This window comes from Ambystoma mexicanum, chromosome 2q, assembly GCF_040938575.1.
Source record: "Ambystoma mexicanum isolate Mex_15411 chromosome 2q, UKY_AmexF1_1, whole genome shotgun sequence".
Lineage (NCBI taxonomy): Eukaryota > Metazoa > Chordata > Amphibia > Caudata > Ambystomatidae > Ambystoma > Ambystoma mexicanum.
In genome coordinates, this window is record NC_090924.1 from 555,883,611 (window position 1) to 555,901,044 (window position 17,434).

Consider the following 17,434-nt stretch of genomic DNA (forward strand, 5'->3'; position numbering starts at 1 on the left):
CACACCCCAGCAGTGCAGGGGCACCCTCCACCAGGCCCCCACTCATGTCTACCACCACCCCCACACCCCAGCATTGCAGGGGCACCCTCCACCAGGCCCCCACTCATGTCTCCCACCACCCCCACACCCCAGCAGTGCAGGGGCACCCTCCACCAGGCCCCCACTCATGTCTCCCACGACCCCCACACCCCAGCCACCAGGGGCACCCTCCACCAGGCCCCCACTCATGTCTCCCACCACCCCCACACCCCAGCAGTGCAGGGTCACCCTCCACCAGGCCCCCACTCATGTCACCCACCACCCCCACACCCCAGCAGTGCAGGGTCACCCTCCACCAGGCCCCCACTCATGTCACCCACCACCCCCACCCCCCAGCCACCAGGGGCACCCTCCACCAGGCCCCCACTCATGTCTCCCACCACCCCCACACCCCAGCCACCAGGGGCACCCTCCACCAGGCCCCCACTCATGTCTCCCACCGCCCCCACAACCCAGCAGTGCAGGGTCACCCTCCACCAGGCCCCCACCCATGTCTCCCACCACCCCCACACCCCAGCCACCAGGGGCACCCTCCACCAGGCCCCCACCCATGTCTCCCACCACCCCCACACCCCAGCAGTGTAGGGTCACCCTCCACCAGGCCCCCACCCATGTCTCCCACCACCCCCAGACCCCAGCCACCAGGGGCACCCTCCACCAGGCCCCCACTCATGTCTTCCACCACCCCCACACCCCAGCAGTGCAGGGGCACCCTCCACCAGGCCCCCACTCATGTCACCCACCACCCCCACCCCCCAGCCACCAGGGGCACCCTCCACCAGGCCCCCACTCATGTCTCCCACCACCCCCACACCCCAGCAGTGCAGGGTCACCCTCCACCAGGCCCCCACTCATGTCACCCACCACCCCCAGCCCCCAGCCACCAGGGGCACCCTCCACCAGGCCCCCACTCATGTCTCCCACCACCCCCACACCCCAGCAGTGCAGGGGCACCCTCCACCAGGCCCCCACTCATGTCTCCCACCACCCCCACACCCCAGCAGTGCAGGGTCACCCTCCACCAGGCCCCCACTCATGTCACCCACCACCCCCACCCCCCAGCCACCAGGGTCACCCTCCACCAGGCCCCCACTCATGTCTCCCACCACCCCCACACCCCAGCAGTGCAGGGTCACCCTCCCCCAGGCCCCCACTCATGTCACCCACCACCCCCACACCCCAGCAGTGCAGGGTCACCCTCCACCAGGCCCCCACTCATGTCACCCACCACCCCCACCCCCCAGCCACCAGGGGCACCCTCCACCAGGCCCCCACTCATGTCTCCCACCACCCCCACACCCCAGCAGTGCAGGGGCACCCTCCACCAGGCCCCCACTCATGTCTACCACCACCCCCACACCCCAGCATTGCAGGGGCACCCTCCACCAGGCCCCCACTCATGTCTCCCACCACCCCCACACCCCAGCAGTGCAGGGGCACCCTCCACCAGGCCCCCACTCATGTCTCCCACCACCCCCACACCCCAGCCACCAGGGGCACCCTCCACCAGGCCCCCACTCATGTCTCCCACCACCCCTACACCCCAGCAGTGCAGGGGCACCCTCCACCAGGCCCCCACTCATGTCACCCACCACCCCCACCCCCCAGCCACCAGGGGCACCCTCCACCAGGCCCCCACTCATGTCTCCCACCACCCCCACACCCCAGCAGTGCAGGGGCACCCTCCACCAGGCCCCCACTCATGTCTCCCACCACCCCCACACCCCAGCAGTGCAGGGTCACCCTCCACCAGGCCCCCACTCATGTCACCCACCACCCCCACCCCCCAGCCACCAGGGTCACCCTCCACCAGGCCCCCACTCATGTCTCCCACCACCCCCACACCCCAGCAGTGCAGGGTCACCCTCCACCAGGCCCCCACTCATGTCACCCACCACCCCCACACCCCAGCAGTGCAGGGTCACCCTCCACCAGGCCCCCACTCATGTCACCCACCACCCCCACCCCCCAGCCACCAGGGGCACCCTCCACCAGGCCCCCACTCATGTCTCCCACCACCCCCACACCCCAGCAGTGCAGGGGCACCCTCCACCAGGCCCCCACTCATGTCTACCACCACCCCCACACCCCAGCATTGCAGGGGCACCCTCCACCAGGCCCCCACTCATGTCTCCCACCACCCCCACACCCCAGCAGTGCAGGGGCACCCTCCACCAGGCCCCCACTCATGTCTCCCACCACCCCACACCCCAGCAGTGCAGGGTCACCCTCCACCAGGCCCCCACTCATGTCACCCACCACCCCCACCCCCCAGCCACCAGGGTCACCCTCCACCAGGCCCCCACTCATGTCTCCCACCACCCCCACACCCCAGCAGTGCAGGGTCACCCTCCACCAGGCCCCCACTCATGTCACCCACCACCCCCACACCCCAGCAGTGCAGGGTCACCCTCCACCAGGCCCCCACTCATGTCACCCACCACCCCCACCCCCCAGCCACCAGGGGCACCCTCCACCAGGCCCCCACTCATGTCTCCCACCACCCCCACACCCCAGCAGTGCAGGGGCACCCTCCACCAGGCCCCCACTCATGTCTACCACCACCCCCACACCCCAGCATTGCAGGGGCACCCTCCACCAGGCCCCCACTCATGTCTCCCACCACCCCCACACCCCAGCAGTGCAGGGGCACCCTCCACCAGGCCCCCACTCATGTCTCCCACCACCCCCGCACCCCAGCCACCAGGGGCACCCTCCACCAGGCCCCCACTCATGTCTCCCACCACCCCTACACCCCAGCAGTGCAGGGGCACCCTCCACCAGGCCCCCACTCATGTCACCCACCACCCCCACCCCCCAGCCACCAGGGGCACCCTCCACCAGGCCCCCACTCATGTCTCCCACCACCCCCACACCCCAGCAGTGCAGGGGCACCCTCCACCAGGCCCCCACTCATGTCTCCCACCACCCCCACACCCCAGCAGTGCAGGGTCACCCTCCACCAGGCCCCCACTCATGTCACCCACCACCCCCACCCCCCAGCCACCAGGGTCACCCTCCACCAGGCCCCCACTCATGTCTCCCACCACCCCCACACCCCAGCAGTGCAGGGTCACCCTCCACCAGGCCCCCACTCATGTCACCCACCACCCCCACACCCCAGCAGTGCAGGGTCACCCTCCACCAGCCCCCCACTCATGTCACCCACCACCCCCACCCCCCAGCCACCAGGGGCACCCTCCACCAGGCCCCCACTCATGTCTCCCACCACCCCCACACCCCAGCAGTGCAGGGGCACCCTCCACCAGGCCCCCACTCATGTCTACCACCACCCCCACACCCCAGCATTGCAGGGGCACCCTCCACCAGGCCCCCACTCATGTCTCCCACCACCCCCACACCCCAGCAGTGCAGGGTCACCTTCCACCAGGCCCCCACTCATGTCACCCACCACCCCCACACCCCAGCAGTGCAGGGTCACCCTCCACCAGGCCCCCACTCATGTCACCCACCACCCCCACCCCCCAGCCACCAGGGGCACCCTCCACCAGGCCCCCACTCATGTCTCCCACCACCCCCACACCCCAGCAGTGCAGGGGCACCCTCCACCAGGCCCCCACTCATGTCTACCACCACCCCCACACCCCAGCATTGCAGGGGCACCCTCCACCAGGCCCCCACTCATGTCTCCCACCACCCCCACACCCCAGCAGTGCAGGGGCACCCTCCACCAGGCCCCCACTCATGTCTACCACCACCCCCACACCCCAGCATTGCAGGGGCACCCTCCACCAGGCCCCCACTCATGTCTCCCACCACCCCCACACCCCAGCAGTGCAGGGGCACCCTCCACCAGGCCCCCACTCATGTCTCCCACCACCCCCACACCCCAGCCACCAGGGGCACCCTCCACCAGGCCCCCACTCATGTCTCCCACCACCCCTACACCCCAGCAGTGCAGGGGCACCCTCCACCAGGCCCCCACTCATGTCACCCACCACCCCCACCCCCCAGCCACCAGGGGCACCCTCCACCAGGCCCCCACTCATGTCTCCCACCACCCCCACACCCCAGCAGTGCAGGGGCACCCTCCACCAGGCCCCCACTCATGTCTCCCACCACCCCCACACCCCAGCAGTGCAGGGTCACCCTCCACCAGGCCCCCACTCATGTCACCCACCACCCCCACCCCCCAGCCACCAGGGTCACCCTCCACCAGGCCCCCACTCATGTCTCCCACCACCCCCACACCCCAGCAGTGCAGGGTCACCCTCCACCAGGCCCCCACTCATGTCACCCACCACCCCCACACCCCAGCAGTGCAGGGTCACCCTCCACCAGGCCCCCACTCATGTCACCCACCACCCCCACCCCCCAGCCACCAGGGGCACCCTCCACCAGGCCCCCACTCATGTCTCCCACCACCCCCACACCCCAGCAGTGCAGGGGCACCCTCCACCAGGCCCCCACTCATGTCTACCACCACCCCCACACCCCAGCATTGCAGGGGCACCCTCCACCAGGCCCCCACTCATGTCTCCCACCACCCCCACACCCCAGCAGTGCAGGGGCACCCTCCACCAGGCCCCCACTCATGTCTCCCACCACCCCCACACCCCAGCAGTGCAGGGTCACCCTCCACCAGGCCCCCACTCATGTCACCCACCACCCCCACCCCCCAGCCACCAGGGTCACCCTCCACCAGGCCCCCACTCATGTCTCCCACCACCCCCACACCCCAGCAGTGCAGGGTCACCCTCCACCAGGCCCCCACTCATGTCACCCACCACCCCCTCACCCCAGCAGTGCAGGGTCACCCTCCACCAGGCCCCCACTCATGTCACCCACCACCCCCACCCCCCAGCCACCAGGGGCACCCTCCACCAGGCCCCCACTCATGTCTCCCACCACCCCCACACCCCAGCAGTGCAGGGGCACCCTCCACCAGGCCCCCACTCATGTCTACCACCACCCCCACACCCCAGCATTGCAGGGGCACCCTCCACCAGGCCCCCACTCATGTCTCCCACCACCCCCACACCCCAGCAGTGCAGGGGCACCCTCCACCAGGCCCCCACTCATGTCTCCCACCACCCCCGCACCCCAGCCACCAGGGGCACCCTCCACCAGGCCCCCACTCATGTCTCCCACCACCCCTACACCCCAGCAGTGCAGGGGCACCCTCCACCAGGCCCCCACTCATGTCACCCACCACCCCCACCCCCCAGCCACCAGGGGCACCCTCCACCAGGCCCCCACTCATGTCTCCCACCACCCCCACACCCCAGCAGTGCAGGGGCACCCTCCACCAGGCCCCCACTCATGTCTCCCACCACCCCACACCCCAGCAGTGCAGGGTCACCCTCCACCAGGCCCCCACTCATGTCACCCACCACCCCCACCCCCCAGCCACCAGGGTCACCCTCCACCAGGCCCCCACTCATGTCTCCCACCACCCCCACACCACAGCAGTGCAGGGTCACCCTCCACCAGGCCCCCACTCATGTCACCCACCACCCCCACACCCCAGCAGTGCAGGTTCACCCTCCACCAGGCCCCCACTCATGTCACCCACCACCCCACCCCCCAGCCACCAGGGGCACCCTCCACCAGGCCCCCACTCATGTCTCCCACCACCCCCACACCCCAGCAGTGCAGGGGCACCCTCCACCAGGCCCCCACTCATGTCTACCACCACCCCCACACCCCAGCATTGCAGGGGCACCCTCCACCAGGCCCCCACTCATGTCTCCCACCACCCCCACACCCCAGCAGTGCAGGGGCACCCTCCACCAGGCCCCCACTCATGTCTCCCACGACCCCCACACCCCAGCCACCAGGGGCACCCTCCACCAGGCCCCCACTCATGTCTCCCACCACCCCCACACCCCAGCAGTGCAGGGTCACCCTCCACCAGGCCCCCACTCATGTCTTCCACCACCCCCACACCCCAGCAGTGCAGGGTCACCCTCCACCAGGCCCCCACTCATGTCACCCACCACCCCCACCCCCCAGCCACCAGGGTCACCCTCCACCAGGCCCCCACTCATGTCTCCCACCACCCCCACACCCCAGCAGTGCAGGGTCACCCTCCACCAGGCCCCCACTCATGTCACCCACCACCCCCACACCCCAGCAGTGCAGGGTCACCCTCCACCAGGCCCCCACTCATGTCACCCAGCACCCCCACCCCCCAGCCACCAGGGGCACCCTCCACCAGGCCCCCACTCATGTCTTCCACCACCCCCACACCCCAGCCACCAGGGGCACCCTCCACCAGGCCCCCACTCATGTCTCCCACCACCCCCACACCCCAGCAGTGCAGGGTCACCCTCCACCAGGCCCCCACTCATGTCACCCACCACCCCCACACCCCAGCAGTGCAGGGTCACCCTCCACCAGGCCCCCACTCATGTCACCCACCACCCCCACCCCCCAGCCACCAGGGGCACCCTCCACCAGGCCCCCACTCATGTCTCCCACCACCCCCACACCCCAGCAGTGCAGGGGCATCCTCCACCAGGCCCCCACTCATGTCTACCACCACCCCCACACCCCAGCATTGCAGGGGCACCCTCCACCAGGCCCCCACTCATGTCTCCCACCACCCCCACACCCCAGCAGTGCAGGGGCACCCTCCACCAGGCCCCCACTCATGTCTCCCACCACCCCCACACCCCAGCCACCAGGGTCACCCTCCACCAGGCCCCCACTCATGTCTCCCACCACCCCCACACCCCAGCAGTGCAGGGTCACCCTCCACCAGGCCCCCACTCATGTCACCCACCACCCCCACACCCCAGCAGTGCAGGGTCACCCTCCACCAGGCCCCCACTCATGTCACCCACCACCCCCACCCCCCAGCCACCAGGGGCACCCTCCACCAGGCCCCCACTCATGTCTCCCACCACCCCCACACCCCAGCAGTGCAGGGGCACCCTCCACCAGGCCCCCACTCATGTCTACCACCACCCCCACACCCCAGCATTGCAGGGGCACCCTCCACCAGGCCCCCACTCATGTCTCCCACCACCCCCACACCCCAGCAGTGCAGGGGCACCCTCCACCAGGCCCCCACTCATGTCTCCCACGACCCCCACACCCCAGCCACCAGGGGCACCCTCCACCAGGCCCCCACTCATGTCTCCCACCACCCCCACACCCCAGCAGTGCAGGGTCACCCTCCACCAGGCCCCCACTCATGTCTACCACCACCCCCACACCCCAGCATTGCAGGGGCACCCTCCACCAGGCCCCCACTCATGTCTCCCACCACCCCCACACCCCAGCAGTGCAGGGGCACCCTCCACCAGGCCCCCACTCATGTCTCCCACGACCCCCACACCCCAGCCACCAGGGGCACCCTCCACCAGGCCCCCACTCATGTCTCCCACCACCCCCACACCCCAGCAGTGCAGGGTCACCCTCCACCAGGCCCCCACTCATGTCTTCCACCACCCCCACACCCCAGCAGTGAGGGTCACCCTCCACCAGGCCCCCACTCATGTCACCCACCACCCCCACCCCCCAGCCACCAGGGTCACCCTCCACCAGGCCCCCACTCATGTCTCCCACCACCCCCACACCCCAGCAGTGCAGGGTCACCCTCCACCAGGCCCCCACTCATGTCACCCACCACCCCCACACCCCAGCAGTGCAGGGTCACCCTCCACCAGGCCCCCACTCATGTCACCCACCACCCCCACCCCCCAGCCACCAGGGGCACCCTCCACCAGGCCCCCACTCATGTCTCCCACCACCCCCACACCCCAGCAGTGCAGGGGCATCCTCCACCAGGCCCCCACTCATGTCTACCACCACCGCCACACCCCAGCATTGCAGGGGCACCCTCCACCAGGCCCCCACTCATGTCTCCCACCACCCCCACACCCCAGCAGTGCAGGGGCACCCTCCACCAGGCCCCCACTCATGTCTCCCACCACCCCCACACCCCAGCCACCAGGGTCACCCTCCACCAGGCCCCCACTCATGTCTCCCACCACCCCCACACCCCAGCAGTGCAGGGTCACCCTCCACCAGGCCCCCACTCATGTCACCCACCACCCCCACACCCCAGCAGTGCAGGGTCACCCTCCACCAGGCCCCCACTCATGTCACCCACCACCCCCACCCCCCAGCCACCAGGGGCACCCTCCACCAGGCCCCCACTCATGTCTCCCACCACCCCCACACCCCAGCAGTGCAGGGGCACCCTCCACCAGGCCCCCACTCATGTCTACCACCACCCCCACACCCCAGCATTGCAGGGGCACCCTCCACCAGGCCCCCACTCATGTCTCCCACCACCCCCACACCCCAGCAGTGCAGGGGCACCCTCCACCAGGCCCCCACTCATGTCTCCCACGACCCCCACACCCCAGCCACCAGGGGCACCCTCCACCAGGCCCCCACTCATGTCTCCCACCACCCCCACACCCCAGCAGTGCAGGGTCACCCTCCACCAGGCCCCCACTCATGTCTTCCACCACCCCCACACCCCAGCAGTGCAGGGTCACCCTCCACCAGGCCCCCACTCATGTCACCCACCACCCCCACCCCCCAGCCACCAGGGTCACCCTCCACCAGGCCCCCACTCATGTCTCCCACCACCCCCACACCCCAGCAGTGCAGGGTCACCCTCCACCAGGCCCCCACTCATGTCACCCACCACCCCCACACCCCAGCAGTGCAGGGTCACCCTCCACCAGGCCCCCACTCATGTCACCCAGCACCCCCACCCCCCAGCCACCAGGGGCACCCTCCACCAGGCCCCCACTCATGTCTTCCACCACCCCCACACCCCAGCCACCAGGGGCACCCTCCACCAGGCCCCCACTCATGTCTCCCACCACCCCCACACCCCAGCAGTGCAGGGTCACCCTCCACCAGGCCCCCACTCATGTCACCCACCACCCCCACACCCCAGCAGTGCAGGGTCACCCTCCACCAGGCCCCCACTCATGTCACCCACCACCCCCACCCCCCAGCCACCAGGGGCACCCTCCACCAGGCCCCCACTCATGTCTCCCACCACCCCCACACCCCAGCAGTGCAGGGGCATCCTCCACCAGGCCCCCACTCATGTCTACCACCACCCCCACACCCCAGCATTGCAGGGGCACCCTCCACCAGGCCCCCACTCATGTCTCCCACCACCCCCACACCCCAGCAGTGCAGGGGCACCCTCCACCAGGCCCCCACTCATGTCTCCCACCACCCCCACACCCCAGCCACCAGGGTCACCCTCCACCAGGCCCCCACTCATGTCTCCCACCACCCCCACACCCCAGCAGTGCAGGGTCACCCTCCACCAGGCCCCCACTCATGTCACCCACCACCCCCACACCCCAGCAGTGCAGGGTCACCCTCCACCAGGCCCCCACTCATGTCACCCACCACCCCCACCCCCCAGCCACCAGGGGCACCCTCCACCAGGCCCCCACTCATGTCTCCCACCACCCCCACACCCCAGCAGTGCAGGGGCACCCTCCACCAGGCCCCCACTCATGTCTACCACCACCCCCACACCCCAGCATTGCAGGGGCACCCTCCACCAGGCCCCCACTCATGTCTCCCACCACCCCCACACCCCAGCAGTGCAGGGGCACCCTCCACCAGGCCCCCACTCATGTCTCCCACGACCCCCACACCCCAGCCACCAGGGGCACCCTCCACCAGGCCCCCACTCATGTCTCCCACCACCCCCACACCCCAGCAGTGCAGGGTCACCCTCCACCAGGCCCCCACTCATGTCTACCACCACCCCCACACCCCAGCATTGCAGGGGCACCCTCCACCAGGCCCCCACTCATGTCTCCCACCACCCCCACACCCCAGCAGTGCAGGGGCACCCTCCACCAGGCCCCCACTCATGTCTCCCACGACCCCCACACCCCAGCCACCAGGGGCACCCTCCACCAGGCCCCCACTCATGTCTCCCACCACCCCCACACCCCAGCAGTGCAGGGTCACCCTCCACCAGGCCCCCACTCATGTCTTCCACCACCCCCACACCCCAGCAGTGCAGGGTCACCCTCCACCAGGCCCCCACTCATGTCACCCACCACCCCCACCCCCCAGCCACCAGGGTCACCCTCCACCAGGCCCCCACTCATGTCTCCCACCACCCCCACACCCCAGCAGTGCAGGGTCACCCTCCACCAGGCCCCCACTCATGTCACCCACCACCCCCACACCCCAGCAGTGCAGGGTCACCCTCCACCAGGCCCCCACTCATGTCACCCACCACCCCCACCCCCCAGCCACCAGGGGCACCCTCCACCAGGCCCCCACTCATGTCTCCCACCACCCCCACACCCCAGCAGTGCAGGGGCATCCTCCACCAGGCCCCCACTCATGTCTACCACCACCCCCACACCCCAGCATTGCAGGGGCACCCTCCACCAGGCCCCCACTCATGTCTCCCACCACCCCCACACCCCAGCAGTGCAGGGGCACCCTCCACCAGGCCCCCACTCATGTCTCCCACCACCCCCACACCCCAGCCACCAGGGTCACCCTCCACCAGGCCCCCACTCATGTCTCCCACCACCCCCACACCCCAGCAGTGCAGGGTCACCCTCCACCAGGCCCCCACTCATGTCACCCACCACCCCCACACCCCAGCAGTGCAGGGTCACCCTCCACCAGGCCCCCACTCATGTCACCCACCACCCCCACCCCCCAGCCACCAGGGGCACCCTCCACCAGGCCCCCACTCATGTCTCCCACCACCCCCACACCCCAGCAGTGCAGGGGCACCCTCCACCAGGCCCCCACTCATGTCTACCACCACCCCCACACCCCAGCATTGCAGGAGCACCCTCCACCAGGCCCCCACTCATGTCTCCCACCACCCCCACACCCCAGCAGTGCAGGGGCACCCTCCACCAGGCCCCCACTCATGTCTCCCACCACCCCCACACCCCAGCCACCAGGGGCACCCTCCACCAGGCCCCCACTCATGTCTCCCACCACCCCCACACCCCAGCAGTGCAGGGTCACCCTCCACCAGGCCCCCACTCATGTCTTCCACCACCCCCACACCCCAGCAGTGCAGGGTCACCCTCCACCAGGCCCCCACTCATGTCATCCACCACCCCCACCCCCCAGCCACCAGGGTCACCCTCCACCATGCCCCCACTCATGTCTCCCACCACCCCCACACCCCAGCAGTGCAGGGTCACCCTCCACCAGGCCCCCACTCATGTCACCCACCACCCCCACCCCCCCAGCACTGTGGGGCACCTGCCAGCAGGCCCCCACCCATGTCCAATCCATGCCCCCCTGCACCTGGGTCCCAACATTCCCCAATCATGTCCGTAATGCCCATCCTCCCCTGCCAAAAGGCCCAACCAACTATCACACCCACCCACATATCAAAGGCAATTACATGTTACACCCCCAATTTAAATAATGCAATTGAACACATGTCTGTCACACACAATGGCTGCAAGTGAATGACAAAACACCCAACATGACATGCCTGAAAGCAATGAGATGATACGACACATTGAAGATTAAAAAAATAATATGTATTGAACAGCAAGTAGAATGGAAATGAAATAAGAAAAAACACAAAGCAAATCAAACAAAACAAGATGAATGTCCAAGAAAATAATCTGAAAAATTAAAATAAGCCAATGAAGAACCATGAAGAAGATCATCCTGGGTCCATGAGCCCAACCAAATTAAACCTAACTATGACTACTAACTAAAAACTGAACTATATACAAAAAAGTGGTGCATTGTCCAATCGCAACCAAAAAAAAAACAAAAAAACAAAGGAAACCTAACCCTAACTATACAACTATATACAAAGGCAGCGGGCTATTCGGACGGCTCACTGGTTGTTGTCATGGGCCAGGGCATCATCGAACTCCTGGTTAATGGCTTGGAGGCGGGCATGTTCCCTGGCCCCGAGGTCCCGCAGGGATAACGCAGTGTCAAGCTCAAACTCCCTGCGAAGACCCTCGAGGCACTCAGCCCGCCTCAGCGCCCTCCGCATGGAGTCCTCCGCCCTGACCATCGTGAGCCGTTCCTCCTCTGCCCGCTGCCGCTCCGCACCTATCCGCTGGCACAACCGCTCCCACACTGAAGCCACTCCCATTCCAGGGTTCTCCTGCCCTCCGGCCGATGCCTGCACCCCTGATGTTGATGGCCCCGAGCCATGATGCCTCCCACGTTGAGCCTGCTGCTGCCTCCGACGCAACTGCCTGTGCCAGCACGACGGCATCCAGGCTGATGGAAACCACCGACGCCGTCGTGCACGTGCCCTGCCCGATGATGCCGTCACATCCTCCATCTGCTGGGGTCCAGTTGCTCTGGTGTCCACCCCTGCTGGATCTCTGACTCCCGACTGTGGCAGGGATGGGATCCCCACCGAGCTGGCTGCATTGGTCGGGGCAGGTCCACAGGGGGCCCTGGTGGCATCTGGGCTGGAAGACGGCAAGGAGAACGACTGGTGGATAGCCTGCACAGAGGAGGAGAGGGCCGCCACATTGGCCAACACATGCAGGAAACCCCCGAACATGGCCGATCCCAATTGGGCCACGTCGGCACGGTGCACTTCGTGATGACGTGCGTGCTCCTCCCGGGAAGCACGCACGGCATCACGAATCACAGCCGTGCGCATCGCGACCCCAATCAGGACCTTCTCCGCACGGCCAGAGGTTCCCACGTCCGCAGGTGGAGGGGAGTCAGGTGACATGGACATCCCCTCTACCTGCGGACAGGCCTGGGACGGGGCATCCCTGCTGGTGCATGGTGGTGCACTCACAGGGTGAGGGACAGCGACATGCACAGGCCCCTCCACGGTGACCTGTGCTGCCTCCTGCCCCTGGCCCTGGACTGCACCACTTGCACCAGCAGGGATGCCCCCACCAGGCCCCATGTGTGCCCCAGTGGCGGCCTCCTCCTCCTCTGTGCAAACCACCAACCTGGATGGCTCCTCACCGTCTCCCACCGTAGCAGGCCCCTGTGGGGGCTCACCCACCCCTTCCGCTGCAGCCGCGGGGGCATCCCCGCCGCCTTGCTCCACAGCGCCGTCTCCGCCCTCTTCTTCACTAGCCGCTGCGTAGAGGGAGACAAAGAACACAAGCATCAGGGCACTGTACAATGGTCCCCTAGACAGGAAGCAATAGCAGATGAGCACCACTGTCAAAGTACACTTCCATCATGTCCCTCCACAACACATGGGTCAGTCCAGGCAAAACACACACAGTAACAGGCATGGTGCATGCCATGGACATTTCCATGCATGTCCAATGGACTCTTGAAACATTCAATGATATGTAACTCACATGCATCATGGCTCATGCCCATCACATGCACACACTTCACCTCAGTCACATCCATCTGGCCCCAAACACACCAAACACAGCGGATACAAGGGTAATTTGGCTGCTTTACTGAATCTGTGCATTGTCACACACATGTGTCATGCATCCATGGCATGCACAAGTCACAGACACGCAGGTCAGGCACACAGACATGGCTACCATATATGTACCTGGCATCAGCACCCATCCCTCACCCCCACCCATGTCCAGGTACAGAGACTGGCATGCTCTCATGTTCAAAATCTGCATAGGGCTCCCCATGCGGCATTTCAACACATGCAACAACCATGTGCATCACACATCACTGGTCGCACATGCATTACCATGATGTCCCTGCACACATACATGCATACATGGCCTATGGCACACATACAGGCAAGTATCATAGAACCAGCACACCGCAACATGCCCTGTCTCACACAGTAATGCATGGACACTTACCGGTCAACTCCAGACGGGCCTCCCTCTCAAGGATCTGGGCGTGGAGCGCTGGGCGTACGCGTTCCAGGACCCTCATCTGGATGGAACTCATGCGGCCCCGGCCCCCCTCCACGAGGCGCCGGGCCTTCACAAGGGTCCTGGACCTCAAGTCCTCCCAGCGCTTCTTGATCTTCAGGACGTCGCGGGTTGCCACCCCCTCCGCGTTGATGGCAACCACACAGTCGGCCCAGATCCTCTGCCGTCCTTCCTTGCTGGCGCGGGACGATCCAAAGAGGGCATCATACTGCCCCAGGACATGCTCCACCAGGACACCAACTTCGGTGACAGTGAAGCTGGTGCCCCTCTGCCCCTCTGGCCTGGGGTTGCCACTGGTGCCAGATGTGGAAGTGCCCGACATGGCAACCCCAGAGGCAGGTGTGGGTGGGCAACTGGGTCCTGGGGCTGGGCTGTGGAGCGATGTAATCCCAGTTGGGAGTCTTCAGTTCCAGCAGGGGTGGACACAGCAACTGGACCCCTGCAGATGGCTGATGTGCAGGCACCAAATGGCAGGGCACGGTGGCAGCAGGCAGGCAGGCAGGCAGCAGCAGATGGCACGTGGGAGGCTGCTCGGGGCACTGGGGGGCAGTAACTCGGCCTTCTGGGCAAGAGCGTGGTCTTCCGTGTGTTTTCGCGTGGCCAGCTTGATACGGAGTGATTTGGCACGTGAAAATCCTGCACGTCAGCGTGAAATCCGAGGAAAGGCCCTTAGCGCGTAAGCGCGTCAGCACGCATACGCGATTCTATTGGACCAGAGTCCCTCAGCGCGTAAGCGCGTCTGTGACGTGACCCGCACGGGTGTTCCCCACTCAGCACGTGATGACGGGGCACACGTGGAGATACTGCACGTCAGAGTGTCATCGCGTGTAATTGGACAAAAGTGCGCATACACGCGATTGGCCTATGTACGTGTATTTAATGGGTGCGCGGGCACTTACACACGCAAGTACGTCAGCGAACCTGTATCCCGTGGTGCGTGTGAATTTCCACACGCTATTGGACTGGGAACTGGATTCCAGGGGTGCGCGGGTCACACGCTGTATCCCGTGGTGCGTGTGAATTTCCACACGCTATTGGACTGGGAACTGGATTCCAGGGGTGCGCGGGTCACACGCTGTATCCCGTGGTGCGTGTGAATTTCCACACGCTATTGGATTGGGAACTGGATTCCAGGGGTGCGCGGGTCACACGCTCGCCTAGAACACGCGCAAAGCATAAATTTGCGGACTTTAACAATAACAAGCTCAGACGGCAGGATGAACATACCTTTCCTAGCTGCAGTGGCAGTGGGCTACCAAAGGAGGAGGAGGAGGATAGTCAGGGCCAGAATATTCACACCCAGAACCAGCATTTTTGGGATGCCTGATGACCAGGTGTATGGGAGGTACAGGTTTCCACCACACATCATACTGGACCTGGTGAGTGAGTGGGAGGATGACCTCACATCACCCACCCTGTGCTCCCAAGCACTCAGCCCCCTGGAGAAGGTCCTCAATGTACTGCACTTCTTAGCCACTGGATCATTTCAGCGGACAAGTGCCATAGTGGGTGGGGTGTCACAGGCCACCCAGTCACGCTGCCTACACCAGGTCTTGAACATCATCACTGCACGCCCATCAGTCCGCAGGCACATATACCTGCCCAGAACACCTGCAGAAAGGCATGCTGCCGCCCTGGATTTTTACGCTGTGGCACGATTCCCCAAAGTGCTAGGTGCCATCGACTGCACCCATGTGGCTCTACGTCCCCCCAGGGCATCTGAGCACATCTATAGGAACCGCACGCACTGGCATTCCATCAACGTGCAGGTAGCATGTAATGCCAAGGGAATCATCACTTCAGTATATGCCAACTATCCCGGCTCCACCCACGACAGCTTCATTTACCGAATGTCCACCCTAAGCCGGGACCTAGAAGCTGGGCGGCATGGCGATACATGGCTGCTTGGTGAGTATGTATGCCACTGCACATGCATGCATGTTGGATACTGAGCAAGGTCACAACCCCACCAATGATACCAATCACCACCTCCACAGGGGACAGTGCCTACCCTCTCAGCCCCCACATGATGACGCCAATTCGGAACCCCACCACGCCACCCCAGGTAAGATATAACACAGCCCACATTACAACCAGGGGCATAGTGGAGCGCACATTTGGAGTGCTAAAGTCACGCTTTCGCTCCCTTGACCGTTCTGGCGGGCAGCTGTTATACGCTCCCCCAGTAGTGTGCAGGATCATAGTGGCAGCATGTGTCCTGCACAACGTTGCAACACGCCGGGGCCTGGCCGTGGACATGGTGGTGGCCCCACATCCCCAACCACATGCACAGCCGCTGCGCATGGGAGGGGAAAGGGCACGGGGGGAGGCAGCCCGTACACAGCTAGTGGCTAATTACTTCACATAGAAATCACACCCCTGTGGAGTGCACACTGCCCCGGCACATTCCATCTGACAATCAATGATGACTCAACCTGACACTGATCCTGAATGTCTGGAGAATGAACCGGGAATACCATGTCAGCCTGAGATTGTTCACCTGGAAGTGTCACAATGTGTGCATCCCTACCCACACAGACACCACCAATGCAGTTTTGTGAAGTTACACATTGAAGCAGTTAAAATGAATACCCACTTGCAAAATGCAACAAGAGGACAGTGCCATGTCAGCCAACCCAACCCCAGCACCGCCACACGACACACCGTGCCATGTCATGCTAATTGCAGGTAAACAAAGTAATCCCCACAACATGACATCAGTCTCACTATGTACAGTGGCACTATTAGAAACCTGCAACACCTGAAATGCTCACAGCAATGCCGGACCAACAACATACGTGAGCACGTAGTACCATTAACATGACATCACAAATGTTACATATTAGTAGTCTCACCACCTGGAAATGCCTGCACTCCCACCACTACCAACTGTGCAGTGTTGTCGCCATGTAGAGTTGTAGGTGCACTGCTGCCAACATGGTCCCCATCTCCAGACTAGAGGTCCTTGTGTGGACATGAGGAAGGGACCTGCAAATTGGGAGGTAGACACAGAAGAAGAGTTACACATCAATGCAACATGCAGTGTACAACACAACAGCAATATGCACTAGGAATGTATACACAGTATTGACTACAGACTGGCCACACAGCTCATGGGAGTCCAACGTCACTGTGTAATTCACTGTCACTTGGGCACACCCTTTGCAAGCCCATGGAAACGGGAAGCAGGAGGGGTGTGTGTGACTCAAACTCAAGCATCTGAACCAAATACATTACAAGCCTGCATGTGCCCAGCCACAATGCAGCGTATGCCCACAGGAACCACGGAAGCCAACAGATCGTCCCAAAAAAATTGGGAATAAAAGAAATCAAAATAAAAATAAAAATAAGAAACAATCAAAAATGGCCATTGATGGGCTCAGGGGGTTTGGGGAGGCCACCCAGGAGGTCCGAGGACAGGATGCACACCAGAACCCACCTGCGTGGATCCTGGGAAGATAAAACACCTCCATGGGCTCATGGCCCACACGGCTACCCTATTGTGGGAGTATCACTGCTGTCGCTATTATCACCCTGTGCAGCTGCATCCGGAGGTGGTTGCACTATGGGAGGCAGCC